This window comes from Lissotriton helveticus, chromosome 7 (genome assembly GCF_964261635.1).
Source record: "Lissotriton helveticus chromosome 7, aLisHel1.1, whole genome shotgun sequence".
NCBI lineage: Eukaryota > Metazoa > Chordata > Amphibia > Caudata > Salamandridae > Lissotriton > Lissotriton helveticus.
In genome coordinates, this window is record NC_136068.1 from 940,559,241 (window position 1) to 940,578,173 (window position 18,933).

General features: G+C 48.8%; 1 long non-coding RNA gene across 1 annotated transcript in view; it reads right to left on the reverse strand.

Annotated features, from left to right (window-relative positions):
• LOC144767147 (uncharacterized) overlaps window positions 1-18,933 on the reverse strand; it is a 277,694-nt gene that overhangs the window by 134,114 nt on the left and 124,647 nt on the right. The gene's annotated exons all lie outside the window — the stretch shown is intronic.

An 18,933-nucleotide genomic window follows, 5' to 3' on the forward strand; every position in this document is an offset into this window, starting at 1 on the left:
TTTGGAGTAGTTCACAGATTTATTATCTCTGTTTTGGAAATGCCACTTTTAGAAGTGGTCATTTCTGTGTGCTATGTGTCTTTGTGCAGCCTGTTGTGTATGGACTGTCTGGCCTTGGAGGGGCTGGGGAGGTGCAGTGGCTCCAGAGGGTCTGGGTGAGTCAGCGCTAGGATGAATAGGTCTGATCTGCATTTGGAGTAGTGGGAGGAGTAGCACCTGAAACTTAATAGGGCTGTGCCTGCATACCACAATGTTGGCTCCGCCCCCCTGTGGCGTGTCTGGGGACAGGGCCTACACTAACAATGGGGAGTGGTATGCACTTGACAAGTGCCCTCCAGAACTGTTTTGGACTGGGCACAGAGCCCTGTGCCAGGGGGAAGAATAAAGACACTTGGCAGTATAAATATTGGGGCTGTGACCCATGTCAGTGGAACTGTTGTGAATTCTAAAATGCCTGAAGCTGCTGGTCCCCAGGAGGAACTGCCATCTGGGGCTCCCTACTCGTGGACTAGAAGTTGCTGCCCCGCTGAAGAGCCCTGGTGTGCTGAACTGTCTGGTCCCTGCCTTCTAAAAGATCCACCAGGGCTTGGTGGCTTGCCTGGGCTGATTGGTAATAGTGCGTGGTGAGGGCTGTGCCCGTTACTTTTCCTATTACCTTACTGTGGAGCAAAACCTGTTGGGCACTTCACTTTGGCCGGTGGGAGGAGAGGTTGTTTGCTCTGCTCCCTGATATGGGCCTGTAAAAGCACTTCAGAGGTGCCGCGAGGTTTCCGTGTGGACCAAGCCTCATGCTGCTGGGGCGCTGGGTGTAGCCTAGCAACCGGCCAGAACAGCGGGTAGAGGGAGGCCTGGCCCGCCGCAGCCCCACCCAGCAGGACACCGCGCCTGGGTGCAGTGAGGGCGCACTCCAGACAGGAAGAAGCTGCCTTGCTTCCATTGCCAGGGTGCACCAACGGGAGTTCCCTCCAAGCTCCAGAAGCACAGGAGGAGCCTGCATGATTCGAGGCTTGTGGGTGAGTGACCCGCACCAACTGGCATCCTGGCTGGAAGAGGCAGGCTCGGAACCTGTTGTTGTCCACAGTATGGGTGGCTCCTGCACCACGAGAAGGCGGGTAACGGCCTGAGGGTGCGATTCTGGGGTCCTTGATCTTGGCCCCATGGGGCAGATTCTCAACGGAGTTCTCGGTGCTCGGAATCGCCGCAATTGCCCAGGTAGGCACACCTGGCATTCAACGGCCTACAAGGTGGGCCCCAAACGCAGACTGTAACCCAGCTAGCGGGTTCAAAGCCTCATGGGAAATGTTGTTTTTTACATTTGTAGTTTCATTTTCATTGGCTGCTGTTTGTGCAGTAAAGAAATGAGAAAGCATAATCAGAAGCCTCCGGTCCTGCCATAGAATTTCATACTACAACTCTCCAAACTTATGAATTTAAACCAATGGGAAGTCTCTAAAGTGTGTGCATCAGTTGCATTACCTCCATCTCTAAACATGTCATTTTGCATTAAATTATCACAGTACAGTCAGTTCCCTTCCTTGAGTCTCATTGCGCCGGATGACGAATGCTGTTTGGAATGGCTTGTTTAAAATGAGCGCCGTCAAAGCCTCCCTTTTTTGGCAATATAAACATACTTTTAAAACAGCTGTTTAAAAATGTCTTCTCAGACTCGTAGCGCCCTTTACAACCCACCCCCCGCTTTCGGCCCCATGTTGAATATCCGAACCCCTCGGTGACATTAAAGACCATCGCTCACCGTGCAGTGAGAGAGGAGTCACATCACCTCATCTCTTCCCAGCATGGCTTGCAAAAGCTGTTCCAGGAATAAACCCCACCCATTGCATGTGGGTGCTTTAGCAGCTGCCAATACATCAGATATAATTCCCCTTTGACAAGGTAAGACGAGAAACTGGAGCTCTAAAGCCGGAGATCTTTCCTCATTAGATAGCTGCAGCATAACAGTCATTTTTTGTTACTTTTCTTACAAAAAGAAGAAACTTTGCTACGCGTAACTCAATTTGCTCTTCAAATGTGATTTGCTGCAGCGTGATTCTCTATGGCTCACGCAGGCTTCATTTTTCACCTCTCTATTTGATTAAAGAGATAAAATAAAGGGCGTTTTCTTCCTCCCACGGCGGGTCTCTCAATTAGATCAGGTTGGTAGGACTGCAGCTGAGGTCATTTATTCTTTCTTACCCAACTTCCTGCTCTGCCTTATACGTTACGGACAATGGCGCTATACTTGTGCACTTTGGGCGTCATGCTAGTACTTTTTGGGCGCTAAGCTTGTACTATTTGGGCTCCATGCATGGCCAGAGGTGAGCCAATGGTGTGTTAAGGCAGCACTTCACTGCATTCCATGCCTCTGGCAGTGGAGTAAGTAAGTGCACAGACATATGGAAGGGGTGCTTGCACTTCAGTCATAGGTTTGTGTGACGAAGTGTACATTAGATGAATTTACTTTGATCCAAAGCCACACCAAGGTGAGCGGTTGTACTGCAAAGCCATGATTATGCCACAGTGCACCAATACTACTAGGATATTCTCACCGCAAAACATCTCCAGGTGCCAGAGTGTGCCACCCATTTTGATGCAACGAGACAAAGCCAGAACACAACTAAGCCAGTCTTCAAGTGTGTAAGCCAGTATTTTGGCTAAACAGTGACAAGATCAGAATAGTATCTCACAATGCACAACCATCTACACGTGAGTCAATTTCTTCATTGTAAGACAAATGTCTTTGACAGCTCAGTGATGAAAGAGTTCGGTACCTCACCAAACAATCTTTCAGGAAAGCTTTCACTTACATATTTGCAAGTCTAACATACGAAATTAGGGCAATCTGAAATATTTGTGGATACATTTGTGTCCCAAACTCCTGTCAGCAAGATGAGTTTTTGCTGGCCTAAATTTCGGGTTTGCCCAGAAGAGAAGACATACTTTCATACTGTTAATGCCCCATGAGGCGGGGCTCCATGCAGCAGTGTAATACTTTTTAGTTCGAGCCTAGCGTAGCGCGGACGCGCTGTTTTAGGAATCAGTATCTTGGAATCACTCTGGACTTCAAGCAAGCTCGTGCCCGAAGTAGTGACATTTCATTGGCCTTTGCGTGTGGCTTTCAAAACTAATAGCACGCAATTGGCCAAAGGCTGCTTTTTGTCCCACCTCTTCTTAGAATGTTGACGGCTACGGCCTAGACCATGCGGTTACGAGCAGAGGCGCGCAGTGTGCCAACTGTTCAGTGCCACATTTCAAATGTTGCTTTTGGTCTGCTTCGCGCAGCCACGCTTGTGAAAGCCTCCTCCCCTACCCCTTTCTTCACCACCCCCGGCTACTTTGTGCCTCTTCCAGGAGCCGGTTGAGACAGAAGTGATGAAAAAGGGTTCAGGCAGATCAGGTCGTTTTACCCCTTTTCTAGGTTTGCCCGGCGTTAGCCGCTTCTCACCCAACTCACGATTACCAAATAAAGAGGCAGGCGCTGGAGACTGGAAGGCAGGAAACAGGAGTTTATTTCCGACGGAACAGAACACGTCAAATCAGACAACAGGGTATCTTCTCGAGGTGCTCTCTCGACATCTCTGAGGCCTGGCCTCTTATACACTGGTTTCTTACTTTATTACATGCAACACATTTTTGGTAATGCTTTGAAGTACGGAAAAGGCGTCTTTGGAATCCCCGGTTCAGGCCCGTTCCCACACATATCTACAGTAGGAGTCCCCACCCCAATCTCAGCATGATGGCTATCGCGCAGCTGGATATTCCGCTGGGAACAGGAATGCGGGAGATCGATCGGATCTAGGGGTGTGAGGGCATTGATGAATCCCCGCTCCTTTGATGTGAGGCGAGGTCCTACTGTAGGGACAATAAAACCGCATCTGTTGGGCTAAGTGATGGCCTGGGGGGCCGGACAATCGGGCAAGCCGGAAGAGGTTATCAAAGGACCCGTTTTATGGATGAGATGAAAGAGTGTGGGGGTTTCGGCACGGGATGTGGCTCGGAGGCAGGGTCGCGCTGGAGGTGCGTTATGTCCCAGGCAGGAGAGATCGGGAGCTGTCCGAGCGCGGGGAATGTTTAAGAGGCGAGAGGGCGAGAGGGGGGGGGGCTGGCTATCGACCGTGGGCAGGGAGATCATGGCATTCAAAATGGCTGCTGCTTACGCGCACGCATGGATCTGACAAGATGGCGCCGATAATGTTTACGCCACGATCTAGATTTTAACAGTCCTCCCTTTTCAACATATCTAGCCAGCTTGTTAATTTACGTCAATCCCCATTATATTTCTTATTTCGAGGTCATACAATGCCTTCATGTGTTCAGTTTTGAAGTCCGAAGTCTTAGGGCACATGCAGTTAACAATGAGCGAACACAGAGGTGGCAAACATTGAATACCTAGGCAACACCCACATAGTATCACGACCGGTATCAATATAAATGTGAATAACCTCCATCCCCAGTCCTTCAAAGTGCCCCAAAACCAGCTTCCAAGCGACCATCCTTCCTGTTCCTGGTGAACCTCTGAGGAAAGTCTGTGGAGGTGTTCGATTGCTTTGTAGACTGAGGGCGAGTTATCTGGCACGTAGGTGCAACGGCTGGATCCAATGATGCGGCATGCTCCTCCTCGGTCAGCTAGAACTACATCTAGAACAAGGCGGTTCTGAAGAGCCACCAGGCGGACTGCCTGAAGCTCGGCCGTATTGTTAGTGAGGATGCCAGCCGTGATGTTCATGGTCGTTTCTACTGCCTGGGTCAGGTGTCGGATGGCGCGGCTGTTTGCCATTGGGCCCCACAGAGGAACAAGTCCCTTCACTGCATCCAGGAACTGTGCTCCAGAGGAGTCGGCTTGTTCAATGTCTCTTGCGCGCTTCTGCCGGTGATGGTTGGCTGGGGCCACGTACGTTGGAGGGAGAATGAAGGCGACGTAGCAGGTACCCCCCCAACTTTTTGGAAGGCAAGTGTAAGCTTTGGTGCCACAAACTAAGTACATATTCGGAGAAGCAACAAAGGAGGGGGGATCGATGGAGTCCAATGTTCTGGTGATGTGGCAGGAACTGTGACCCACCGGCTGTGTTCCCAAGCCTTCGAGGCACACGAGGCCCGTGACATTGATAACAGACAGAGCCACCGTCAGAGTGGCAGCAGTTCGTTTCCGTAAGTAGGAGAAGGTGGGTCTGGCTGGATTATGGAACACCTGCATTTCGACTCGCTCCTTGGCAGGGATGTCCATCTGGAAGGAGGAGCCAGAGGTCAAAGGACAAAAGGGAGCAGACGTCCTTCCGGTTTTGTTCAGCCAGAACCCGTGGTAGAAGTGTGACACTGTTTGACCAGAAGTGGCGTTGTCCTTGTAGCTCTCTTGCAAGAGGGTCAACCAGGCAAGGCACGAACCGTGAACTGAGAAAGGGGAAGGGATGAAAGGGATGGAGTGTCCAGTGGCATGCGGGAGCAACCCGCAGATCCAGCAGTTTGTGGCGTTGGCGGCAAGGTTGTGTTGGTGCAACAGTTGCACGAAGGAATTGTTCCAGAACTCCTTACGCCTTTCTCGGAGCTGAGGCGAAAGGGAGATCAGGTGATGTTCTTTCATAGTGGTTGGCTGTGCAGTGGTCAGCAATATCTGATGAGCGGGTGCGCTCTCTTCCATGATCCAGAAGTAAGTCATGAGGAGGAGGCAAAAGAGGAGGACAATGAAAAGAGCAATTGTCTTCGATTTGTGTATACTGTCAGTCTTTGGGTTTCGATAACGGGTATTTCATGTTGCTTCCGTCGTCTTCCTATCTGGCTCTTCCATCATCTTCTTATCTGGAGCTTCCATCATCTTCAAGGTGCTCGGTAGTGGGCAGAACCGCTGACTTCGTTTAGCCTCTCTTCGGGTAACCCTTGGTTGTGTTTAGGCTACCGTTCTGAGATTCAACTTAGTCTGTGGTTCTACTTAGCCGAAGCTCCCTCCTTTCGACGCAGGAAATACCCTTCCCTGGATGGCACAGTGGGGTCAGAGAAGAGTGCCTCGGTATCAGGATAACAGTTCAATGATGGCCGGTCTTTGTCCAGCAGTTCTTCTTGGGTGCTGACGTTTTCTGTCGTGGTCAGGGTCGAGGAGACCTTCTTACAGTGGTGTGCATGCAGCCAGTGTCGCTTCCCCTCCACTCGAAGAGCCGTTCGGGTGGTGATCAGTACTTGCCAGGGGCCCGTCCACCGGGGTTCCAGACTCTTCGTCCGTTGGAAATTCCGGATCAGCACATAATCTCCCGGTTGGATATCGTGACCCGGACCCCTGGAAGCATCGGGGATGGCCTGCTGCACCTGCTGATGAATGACAGACAATGTTTTAGTCAATTTGCACAAGTAATCGGACAGTAGGACGTCTGGGACGTCGTGAATGGAAGTCGGTTTAGGGGCAGTCCAGAGATTCATGGGTCGCCCAAATACAACTTCGTAGGGGGTCAAATGGTGCTTAGTGGGAGTGGAGCGCATCGATAGCAATGCCAGTGGGAGGGCATCTGGCCATTTAAGTCCTGTGGTGGCCACTATCTTTGACAGTTTTAGTTTCAGTGTGGCGTTGTGTCGCTCAACTAAGCCAGCAGATTGGGGGTGAAAGACGGCGTGGAACCTCTGTTTTACCCCCAGCCCTTTCAAGATCAGTTGGATAACTTCAGCTATGAAGTGGGGGCCGTTGTCGCTCCATAGAATTCGACAAAGGCCGTAGCGAGGGAAAAATTCTTTCAGTAGTACTTTGGCAGTCGTCATGGCAGTGTTATCACTGGTTGGATAGGCTTCTACCCATTTGCTGAAGGCACACACAATGACTAATGCATACTTCAGGTTTTGGCATCTTTCTAGTTGGATGTAGTCCATCTGGAGGATCTCAAAGGGATGGTCGGGGACCCCAAACCCTCCCCGGGGTACCACAGTTCCTTTCCCAGGGTTGTGTTGCAAACAGATAAGGCATTGCTGGACCAGGCGTCTGGCTGAGTCGGGGATTTTGTCGTTGTGCCAGACCTTGGAGATGAATTCGATCATGGGGGCAGATCCTATGTGCGCAGGGGAGTGAGCCATAGTCAGTATGGGGATCAGGTATGAGTTGGGTAGCAACCATTTGTTAGTGTCCTTTGTCCGCCAGCAGCCTTCATCATCTTTCAATCCCACCCGTGCCCATTCAGTCAATTTGTGTGGTGAGCTGGCCATCTGGATGTCCCTGATCGTTTCCCTTGCGTCAGTCCATCTTTCTGCTTGCGACCTGGTCACATACATGTGTGTCGTTGTCCTATTCTCAGCTGTGGTTCGGGCAGTGATGTCGGCCAGCGCGTTTCCCTGTCCGACTAAGTCTGTCACCTTCTTGTGTGCCTGACATTTGATTACCGCTAATCGTTTGGGAAGGAGAACTGCTTCAATCAAGGCGGAGACTCAGTCTCCGTGGAGGATGGGCGTGCCGTGGGACGTCAAGAATCCCCTTTCCCTCCATAAGAGTCCAAAATGGTGAACCACTCCGAAGGCGTACTGGCTGTCCGTGTAAATGTTTGCAGTAGTCCCTGTCGCTATAATACATGCTCGTGTGAGGGCAATCAGTTCTGCCGCCTGTGCGGATCGCTGCGCGATGCGGGCAGTTTCAACTACGGTTTGGGCTGTGGTAACTGCATAGGCAGCTGAGGTGGTGCCGTCGGGGAGTTTTATGCAAGAACCGTCTACCCATAGCTCTCCGTCAGGGTCTGTGAAGGCGGTGTCCCGGAGGTCAACTCTACTCCTAGTCTGTTCGTCTGTGAGGGTCACACAGTCATGTACAGGAGGGACGTTCGGGTCGTTTTCGGGCAGGGGCAACAAGGTGGCTGGGTTCAGTGTGGTGCATCTTTTCAGCGTAATGTGGGGTGCAAGCAGGGTTAGTTCGTACCCGGTCAGTCGTGCGTTGGTCAGGTGTTGCGTCTTAGTCTGGTTTAGGAGGGTGTCAACAGCATGGGGCACTAATACCGTGAGGGAATTCGAGAGTACGATCCCCTCGCTTTGTCGGATAGAGACAGCAGCGGCAGCTACGGCTCGGAGGCAGGCAGGCAAGGCTCTCGCTACGGGGTCAAGGGTGGCAGAGAAATAGGCACATGGTCGTTGCTTGGGGCCAATGGTTTGAGTCAGGACAGACAAAGCGCACCCCTCCCTTTGGTGAGTGTAGAGAGAGAAGGGCTTTGTGTAATCGGGGGTTCCTAGGACCGGTGCAGAACAAAGGGCATCTCAAAGTTCTTTGAAGGACGATTGGCATTCGGGGGACCAAGGGAGTGGGGAGGGGACATCTTTGGCTAGTAGGAAAAGTAGTGGGTTTACAATAAGGCTGAAATTTGGCAACCACTGCCGGCAGAAGGAGGTGAGGCCTACCAGGGAGCGGACTTGTTTCTGGGTCTTTGGGACAGGGGTGTCTAGAATAGCCTGTATTCGATCGGGTGTAAGTTTTCTCCCGTCTTTGGACAAGAGGTGGCCTAGGTAGGTGACCTGGGGTTGGCAGAATTGCAACTTCTTCTTGGAGACCTTGTGGCCATTTTCCGCAAGGAAGTGCAAGAGTTGGATGGTGGCTGCGACCGCAAGTGGAGTGGTGTCGGCCGCCAAAAGGATGTCATCGACGTACTGTACCAACACCACTCCCTCCGGTAGCTGAACGGCGTCCAGCTGCCTCTTGAGGGCCTGGCTATAGATGCTGGGGCTTTCTGTGTAACCTTGGGGAGCTCTACAAAATCTATATGAGCGGGATGTTAACGTGAAGCCGAAAAGGTAGCGGCTGTCCGGGTGGATGGGGATGGAGAAGAAAGCGTTTTTGAGGTCTATTACAGTGAAGGTGGTGGCTGTGGAAGGAATCAGGGTCAGAATGGTGGCGATATCTGAGACTACAGGGTACTGAGGTACAACTACCTTGTTGACCTCTCGAAGGTCGATGATGAAGCGGTACGCTCTCTCATCTCCTTCGCCCTGCTTCTTCACAATGGGTAGGATAGGGCTGTTGCAAATATTGCTGACTACTTCCTCTACCACTCCTGCCTCTACCAGGGACTGGATTATCATCACCAATGCCTTCTCACCTTCGGGCGATATCCGATATTGTGGGAGTTTTGGGAGTATCGCATCTTGGCGGACAGTTATGCGCACGGGGTCGATCATCATTCGTCCTACATCAGCGTCAGTTTTAGCCCATAGATACAGAGGTAGAGAGTCAAGTAAGGATGCGTCAGTGTCAGAGATGGAGAGCATGTGTCGTGCATGATGATGTCTGAGCAGAGTCGGGTTATCGTACAGAATGACTCGAACCCCGTCCTGTGAACACCTGATAGTAGCTCGGAAATGCTTCAGTAAGTCAAGTCCCATAATGGCATCGGGGGTGTTGGAGGAAAGCAGAAACGTCGTGTCAGTGGGGTTACTGTCCAAGTCGAAGGAAACCGGTGCGGATAAAGGGTTAGTGGAGGGCGTTCCATCAAAGCCTATTGATGTTATGTGTGAGCCAGACAAGGGTGGCCTTGGAATCAGTCGTTTAGATAACGCACTACGTGTCGCGCCAGTGTCTACCAGAAATGGAGACTTCGTACCTAGGACCTTAGCGGTGACGTAAGGACCTTGCTGGTCAACATAGAGCTCGACTGGATCCCTTCCTTGCCCTTGGCAGTCCTATGCAAAGTTGTGGGCGTTGTCGCAGTCAGACTGTTGGCACTGATTCTGTCGGGGGCGGTCAAATGTGTTCGGTCTGCCAGGTCTGTCATTGTTGGTGTCGTGGGTGTGCCCTCGTCCCTGCCCTCTAGTCCTGGGGCCATTTGCCATGTCCCTTGTCTCTTTATTTTTAATCATTTCCAGGAGGACCGGGCATTGAGACTTCCAATGGCCAAATCCTTTGCAAAACGCACACTGGTTCTCATCGAGGTCTGTTCGTGGAGCGCCGGGTGTGGGTGTGCGGTCTCTAGGGGGTGAATTTCTAGGGGCGTTTGGTTGGTAGTTTCCTCTATACCGTTCCCTTCCTGTCGTCACTCCCTGCAATTGAGCAATCATCACTCGTTCTTTCAAGTCCTTTTTCTTTTTCTCAGTCGCCCTCTCGTTCTCGTTCTTTTGGTGTTCGTAATACTGAGCCATCTGAAGGATAGCTGCAGGTTTGGAGGCCCCCCAACTACTCTCGCTCGTCTGTAACTTTTGGGAGACCTCTTGCGATAGCCCTTTTACGTACTTTTGCACGAATAGGTGTTGTCCGGTTGCGGTGGTCATGTCTTGGCCACTGTAGTCGGAGAACACCGTCTCAAATCGGGAGAAGTATTCTGATACGTCTTCCTGGGGTTTCTGACAGCAAGCTGTGACTACCGACCAGTCTACCTTCTTCTCTGGGATCAATGTCTTTAGCTTCTGAACTATTTTGTCCGGGAGTTCCAGTATGTCTTTTACAGGTTTCTTTCCGGGCTCTCGCTGCCTATCTAGTTCACTGAGTTGATTCCAGGTATGTCCGAACAGATCTGTGTGGTCGGCTTTTCGGATTTGCTTCCACACATCAGCCGGCAGACATAACCCGAAAAACAAATCAATGTCCGCTAGAGTCATTATGGTTGAGCCCAAGGCTGTACCTAGTTCGGTATAAAATGCTGTCGGGTTCTTTCTTAAATCGGGCAGGGTTTGCCTAAAAGTTAAAATATCTTGCCGATCCCATGGTTGATAAACCCAGTTGTACACAACCCTCCCTTTTGCATCTGCATGGTTGATATCGTCGTTCGTTCCCTGACCTCGTGGGGGAACCCAGTAGGGGGCGGCTTCTCTGATAGGCATCATAGTGTTGCCTACTTGTGATGAGGACCCAGTCGTCTCGGGAACTGTAATCTTAACTTCTGGTTTCTGTTCCGTGAGGTGGCGGAAAACCTCAAGCGTTTGCATGAAGAGGTCCGCCGCGTCACGCTCGGCCTCGTCTCCAATATCGACTTTTCTATATAACGCTGTCAGTTTAGCAGGACCCCGATTCTGATACCTATCCTCATATGCGTTCAGGGTGTGGTAACTAAACCGTAAAATGAAATGCCGTCTGTGGCTACCGGCATGCGAATTGTGCATATCCATCGTGTATTCTTCGTTCTCCTTCCGTTCTACCAGTGCCTTTGCTATCTTGTCAATTCCCTCCCGCTCATCTTTGCTAAATCTATTCAGTCTACTCGGTGGTTGCTTGCTAGTCTCGGGTTCATCTGATGTCGTCACTAATGCGGCCGGAGCGGAGGCCGTGAGGGCTGGGGCACTAGCTTCAAGGTTATTCTCATTTGCACTCGGAGCTGGCAAGTGCTGTACTAGGGGTTGGGAGGGGGCATATGGAGGGGGCATATAGATGATCGGAGGACCTAGCAGCAGCTCATCGTTCGCCCGTTGTTTGGAGGTCAGTTCAGGGTAGAGCGTAGAGGGGGTCCTAACAGGACACTGGCCTGTCAACTCAGATTCCTGTTTTTGTCTGGCTTCCTCCCTTTCTTTTATCTCTTCTTTTAGTTTCTTAGCGGCCAGGTGGGCTGCCTTTCGTAACTCTTTTCCTATTCTCGCTTCTTCTCTTTTCTTTTGTTGCTCTGCTTCTTTGCGCCACATGCCGAAACTATCAAGCATAGTGGGCGTGGTTTTATTGTTACAAAGGGCTGTTTCCAGCACGCTTATTTTTGTGTCATCGAAGGATCCTATCAGTGGCCACTGACTTTCCTGATCCTTTTTAGTATATTTATTCTATAACTTACTATAAGCTACGGCGACTAGTCCATATTTTAAAAACATATCCTTATTAGGGGTGCCCTCCAGAGGAGCCGGATGATCCACCTCTAATAAGCGGTCCGGGCTGAACCAACTACTGACCAACGGGGAGAAGATAGGCATGACGGGTTACAACGGGGACAAAAGTCTGCACTACCTATCCTTCACTACTTTGTGAAGACTGGACAGAATATTTCTATTCTGCAGTATTCGCAATTTAGGGAATACCCAAAGAGAGAACCAATATCGAACAATTAATGTCCGTTCAATCAAACAATCAGTGGCGAGAAAGAAATAGGCACGACGGGTTACAACGGGGGCAAAAGCCTGCGTTACCTATTCTTCACTATCTGCAAAGGAGGACAGAATACTTTATCCTTCCCCGTTTGTAGACAGAGAATTCTCGAGAAAACAATCCTCGAACAAACAATGTTCGGGCAAAACAATCAATCAGTGGGGGAGAAAGATAGGCACGACGGATTACAACGGGGGCAAAGGCCTGCGTTACCTACCCTTCACTACCTGCAAAGGAAGAGAGAATACTTTTACCCCTCTCAGTTTGCAGACAGAGAATCTCCAAGAGAACCAACAATTCGGAGAGTAATACTAGTATTTTCCAATCAAACAATCAAATATTTCCCAGTTTGTCGTGTTACACGACCTTACCCGGACCGTATGGACGGTTTCTCGTCTTCCGCTTCCAGTGCCCGATCGTCCTCTATTCTCCGTAATTGCTGTGGCACTCCTGATGGTTCCCAGTCAGGACCGTAGATCACTCGAGAGAGGTCTGCTCGGAACCAGTGAAGTTCGGATGATCGGCTGCCAGACGAGGGTCTATCGGGCAGGTGCACTTCCCGATCGTTGCAGTCGTTCACTCCGTCGTCGGGACCTCTCCCACTGGATCCACGTGTCGCTGATGGGCCCCACGTTGGGCGCCAATTGATGAAAAAGGGTTCAGGCAGATCAGGTCGTTTTACCCCTTTTCTAGGTTTGCCCGGCGTTAGCCGCTTCTCACCCAACTCACGATTACCAAATAAAGAGGCAGGCGCTGGAGACTGGAAGGCAGGAAACAGGAGTTTATTTCCGACGGAACAGAACACGTCAAATCAGACAACAGGGTATCTTCTCGAGGTGCTCTCTCGACATCTCTGAGGCCTGGCCTCTTATACACTGGTTTCTTACTTTATTACATGCAACACATTCTTGGTAATGCTTTGAAGTACGGAAAAGGCATCTTTGGAATCCCCGGTTCAGGCCCGTTCCCACACATATCTACAGTAGGAGTCCCCACCCCAATCTCAGCATGATGGCTATCGCGCAGCTGGATATTCCGCTGGGAACAGGAATGCGGGAGATCGATCGGATCTAGGGGTGTGAGGGCATTGATGAATCCCCGCTCCTTTGATGTGAGGCGAGGTCCTACTGTAGGGACAATAAAACCGCATCTGTTGGGCTAAGTGATGGCCTGGGGTCGGGCCGGACAATCGGGCAAGGAGGAAGAGGTTATCAAAGGACCCGTTTTATGGATGAGATGAAAGAGTGTGGGGGTTTCGGCACGGGATGTGGCTCAGAGGCAGGGTCGCGCTGGAGGTGCGTTATGGCCCAGGCAGGAGAGATCGGGAGCTGTCCGAGCGCGGGGAATGTTTAAGAGGCGAGAGGGCGAGAGGGGGGGGCTGGCTATCGACCGTGGGCAGGGAGATCATGGCATTCAAAATGGCTGCTGCTTACGCGCACGCATGGATCTGACAAGATGGCGCCGATAATGTTTATGCCATGATCTAGATTTTAACAGAAGGAGACACGCCTGATTCCATTAGTGTTTTACACTTCACTCATCAGCATGTGCTAAATGTATGCGAGGCAAGCAAACAGTGCTAGCCCCCATCTTGTTTCAATTTCAAATCAGTCCATCACTGCTTGCCCTCCGCTCCATAAATCCCCTCAGTGTCTGTTTGGCTGGGGGCTTTGATCTTGTGTGTGCCCCTCAACCGGGGCTACGGAGCAGATCAATCTACTGTGTGTCACTAGTTCGTGTGCTTTTTTTTATCAGTACACTCGTGCGTTTCCCGCCCACTGCGCTTTATGTTATATGAAACCATTTCATGTTAATGTTAATGTTAATGTTAATGAAATTTGTACAGCATACAAATACCCTCAGGTGTCTTGGTGCTTCCAGAATAACATACTGTGCTTGGTACTACTACTGCTGAAAAAGCCAGGTCTTCAACTGTTTCCTAAATTACAGATGGTGGGGAATTTTTCTAAGATGTAACAGAAGGGAGTTCCATTCCTGGATGGTGTTAAAGGTAAGACTCCTCCCCCCAATTAATATTTTTGATCCTAACTGGGTGCATCAAATATGCATTAATTGAACGCCATGAATGCCGTGAAGCATGCGCTGTGCTCATAAAAGAAAGGTGAGAGTCCACTTCCTCCTACGTTAAAATGGTCAGCTTTCATGCCCATTTTTTCCCCGCTTCTCTGTTAGAAACTCCAGACGGAATTTGTGGCTCTCCGCCTCCTCCTCGTGGGAGGCATCACCAGAGCACGCGGACCCTGGGCCCCCCAGCAGCGAGCGGGCGGGGGTGCACCCCCAACCTTCAGGCAACAGAGGCGGCTGATAGCCGGCAGCAGCAGTGCAGCCCCCTCCTCTGCAGCCAACAGCACCATGGCCCCCTGACATCCACGGTGACTGAGCGCCTCTATCACCGGCCCCATGGTCCCTGCAGACCCAGGTGAGTAATCGTCAACAAAACTGTCTGTGCAGGGGCACCATGCTGGTCACTGCAGCCTCCTCCTTCTCCCTCCCCTGCCAGCCCCTTCCTATTCTTTCACCATGCATCCTCCCCCCAGACTCAAAACACTCAGTCCTCTGTCTTTGAAGCTGAGGCTTCCTGTGCCTCATTACATCTGGCGATAACCTGGTCACCTTCCCGAGAACCCCTTCCCCCTAGTACCCCCTTAGTAATCTCCTGCCACCCCTATCGTGGCTCCTGTTTCTGCCTATCGCCCACTGCTCCTCTTTAATGTGCTCACATTAGTCCTCTGTTCTAAGGACAACAATTTGTGGAGGGTGGTCTGTAATACCCCTGATACATACAACCCCTTCCTTTCAGTGCATTCACACTTGCAGCCATAAACAACACCCTTTCACCAGCTTCCTCTGCTAGAATGGGGTTCCTATGCTTTGCCTAGTGCAGGAGACAAGCAGGTAGATTCATCAAGCATTTTTGCGAGCGCAAACGGTGCGAATCGCAAAATTCGGCCGTTTGCGACCGCAAAAATGGCATTTGAGATTCATCAATGGTTCCTGAACTCGCAATTTGAAAAATCGCAAATAATTGCGATTTTTCAAATTGCGATCGCATTTAAGGAATCTCAATTAGAGATTCCTTAAATGCTATTCATGAACCTTGAAAATTGCGAAACCGCAATAAGGAGCCGCTATTTACCGCGAAGTGTAACTTTGTGGTAAATAGCGAAAACTTAGAAAAATGCACTTTAGTGCATTTTTCTAAGTTGGATGTTACACACACACATGTCCTTTGGACATGTGTGTGCGCAACATCAGTCTACATTTACATTTCAGGGGTGCTACAGGGTGTCCTTTGGACACCCCTGGCACCCTTGAAATCGCACCCTTATTTGCGATTAGCAAATTGCTAATCGCAAATAAGGAATGACTCCCCATTCATTCCTATGGGCTAATCGCAAATAAGGAAGCTGTAGAAATCGCAAATAAAATTGCGATTTCTACATGAATCCCGATTCCTTAATAATCGCTATTAAGGACTCGCAAAACGGGACAAAGATGAATCTGGGGGAAGATTCCCATGTGTGCTCTCCGTGTGTGTGTGTTCTTATTTCCCCCAGCCTCTTGCCTTTCCTCCTCCCCCCTCTGGTTCGCTTGTGCATTTCCTTGTGTTCTCTTACTGGTAAGTTGTTTTATGGGGCTATGTTGCAGATGTTTTCTTTTCTGGGTAAGGGTTGGCTGGGGACCCGCTCTAATCGAACTCCTGAGGTAGACTTACTAGCTCTGCACATCATATTCTTTTAAATGCTGTCTTTACTGTAGAGTATCAGCGAGACTTCTGAAGATGGTCTGCGTGTGGAGTGGGGGTTGCTTTCTCAACTTCCGAAATCGTCTTACAGCAGTTAGTAAGGTTGAGAAATGGAGAGGTTTTCTTCTGCTTTTCCCAAGTCTAGCTCATGGGTGAGTTTGGCCGAGTTGTTGTCTTCACGCCTCACGTCATGCTTTGACTCTTTCAATGTGGCTCTTTACATTTTCTTTGGCTGCGTTTTGATTTTTTTTTACAGCCCACGCTGGGGCGTGAGCCGGTCAGTGTGGATGAATTTGGGAGATCTGCTCTCTCTCCGCTATAATCGCCAGAAGGTGTACTGTGGAGTTCCCTGTGGGTCTTTGCAGGCTTTAAACAAAAGCTTTAATGAACTAAATGCAACGATTCCCTGTGGTTTTGAGGGGACCAAGCCTTAATTCCAGAGTATTGCTTTTTGGTAGTTTCTTAGGGGCATATGTATCAAATACTGTATTCACGATTCTCAAATAGCGATTTTTTGAGAATCGCAAAACGAGATGTAACTAAAAATTTGCTAATATTTTGCGATTCCTTGGTATTCCTTAATTGTGACTCGCAAATTGCGAGTCTCAATTAAGGAATGGCTTCCCATTCATTCCTATGGGCTAGAGGTGAATGGGAAGACATTCGCAATTTGCGAGTACCCATTAGGTACTCGCAAATTGCGAATGCTATTTCAAGGGTGCAAGGGTGTCATAAGTACACCCTGATTCACCCCTGAAATGAGCATGTATGCACATATGGTGCACATACATGCCCTAAGAGCATGTATGTGTGCCACACAACACTTTGAAAAAAGCAAAAAATGCTTTTTTCAAAGAATTTGCAAATTTTCACCAAAAGTCAGTTGGTGGTAATTTAAGATTTCTTATGCCAACTTTGCACAAATTAGGTGCTTTCTACATCGCATTTAAGGAATCGCAATTTGCGATTCCGTAAATGCAATTGCAAAATAGAGAATTGCAAATTATGCGATTCTCTAATTTGCGATACCCTTTTGGGATGATACATCCCAAAAGGCCTTTTCCCATTTTCAAACGGGCCGATTCTGAGAATCGGCCTTTTGCGAATGGGAAATGGGCTTGATACATTTGCCCCTTCGTCTCTGTGCAGGTGTAAAGCCGTAGGACTAGTTAGAAGCAACACTGCAACTTGTGTTGCATAGAACCGCAATTTCACTTCAATCAGGTGAACTGTTTGCTTCCCTCCACCCCCCAATGCTAGTGTGACAAACACAGTGATAATTGTTGTTTTGGGTCTCAACAATAATGTTAACCTTTCCTTTCAGGGCATTAAAGCAAAAAACAACTTCTAGTGGTAATTTCCATGCTAAAGCCTAGGGCTATAACCCCTGCCTCTCACCCTCTTTTACCCCTCTATGTAGCCCAAGTCCCTAATTCCCTCCACACAAACTCTTTCTCCTTTCCAGATGCAAAATATGTGCAGATAAGTCTGACAATGCTTCAATCCATGGCGGCACAGCACCTAGGATAATTTGCTGCATCACTAACCACTTATAAGATCCCAAAGACGAGACCTATTGGCTATACCAATGCTTGTTATTCGTTTCAAGCCAAGTCCGCAAACCTTTTAATTTTTAACATACCTTCATCTGCCAGTGGCTTCAGGCACCCTCACAATAGTCAGCATAAAAAGACTTCTTTCTGCTAAGTGCAAATGTAGAGTGGCGGCAGAAGTCTTTGTTTTTATTTGACAAGATAGTTGAAAGTGTAGCATAGACTATCTATATATTTCTGCTATGTTTGTAAGACAAGTTTTCAGTGCACTCAGTCCCCTAGTGACTCCATGGTTTATGGTGTGAGAGCAACATTATTTGTACGTAATCAAGATTAAGTAATTCAAACTATCTTTAGAATTATAGTAGAAGGTCAACTGCCTGCTACATATATGGATGGCTTACAAATGTTTAGCTTTCTTGTCAATCTATTATTCTTAATCAAAGACTTAACTTCCTGTCTGTTTGTCCATCTCATGGAGCATAGTTTCTTTATGATCCTTTTGAGTTGATGGCTTGTATCATTCCACTGGTTACATTCAGAGAACTAAATGTTTTCTTTTGCTTTAAACACTCATTGACAGAGCAGGTGTTTTCATGCTCACTACTTGTAAGACAATGCCACTGTTTGCATGATCATCCCCATTTTATAAACTGATGTTGTTGGTTTTGGGACTCTGTGTACTGGGACCCTGCTTGCTAGATCCCAGTGCATGTGCTCTGCACCCTAAAAACGTGTCAAATTAATTTTTATTTTTTTTTAGTTCAAAGAAAAGTTTATTAAGATAACCAAATAATGGCAGCATAGTATACAAAGAGAAAACAACAGGAGTAGCATGGATATTAACTGAGAACATTATAAAAAGTGTGATGAAAGAAAATGGGGGAAGGGACAAAGAAGAAAGGGAGGATAGGGAAGAGAGAAAGGAAAGGGAGATAACAATGAGGCTAAAACTTTAAAAATTACAATCATTGAAGCTATATAACATTAGAGGCAATGCACAAATATGCAGATACATAAACATTAATGAATAAGAAGGAACAAAAGGTTATTCAAGGGGGTTTCGAAACTTCTTGTTGAACTGGGGATAGTTGAAAGGAACGCTTGGCACATGCATCTAGGTAAAGGGTAATGGGGAGCCATAATGCAAGCCTTTTCGGAGCCAGGGAAGTGGGATAAACAAATGCAGTATCTAGTCTGTGATTGTAACATACATTGAACCACCAAGCTTTAAAAGTAATGCCCTTGGAGTCTTTCCAGTTAACAGTAATTTGCTGAAATGCAACAGCCAATAATAAGTCAACAATATGAACATTTGCGTCAACATCAATCCAAGAAGAGGAAAGCGAACCAAGGAAAATATCAGTGATAGAAAAGGGGAGGGAGGTATTGAAAATAGAATTGATTTGATTCCAGACTTTAGTCCAGAAGGCATGCGTGGGAGGACATGTGAAAAGTAAATGAAAAAGTGTGGCATTGGGGTGAGAGCAAGACCAGCAAAGATCTAGGGTCAGGGGAAAACGCTTGTGGAGGAGAGATGGCGTGTACAGAAGGCGATTATAGATGAAAAAAAGGGTTTGCGTGAGAGAGGCAGCCCTAGAAGATTTGCGAATTTT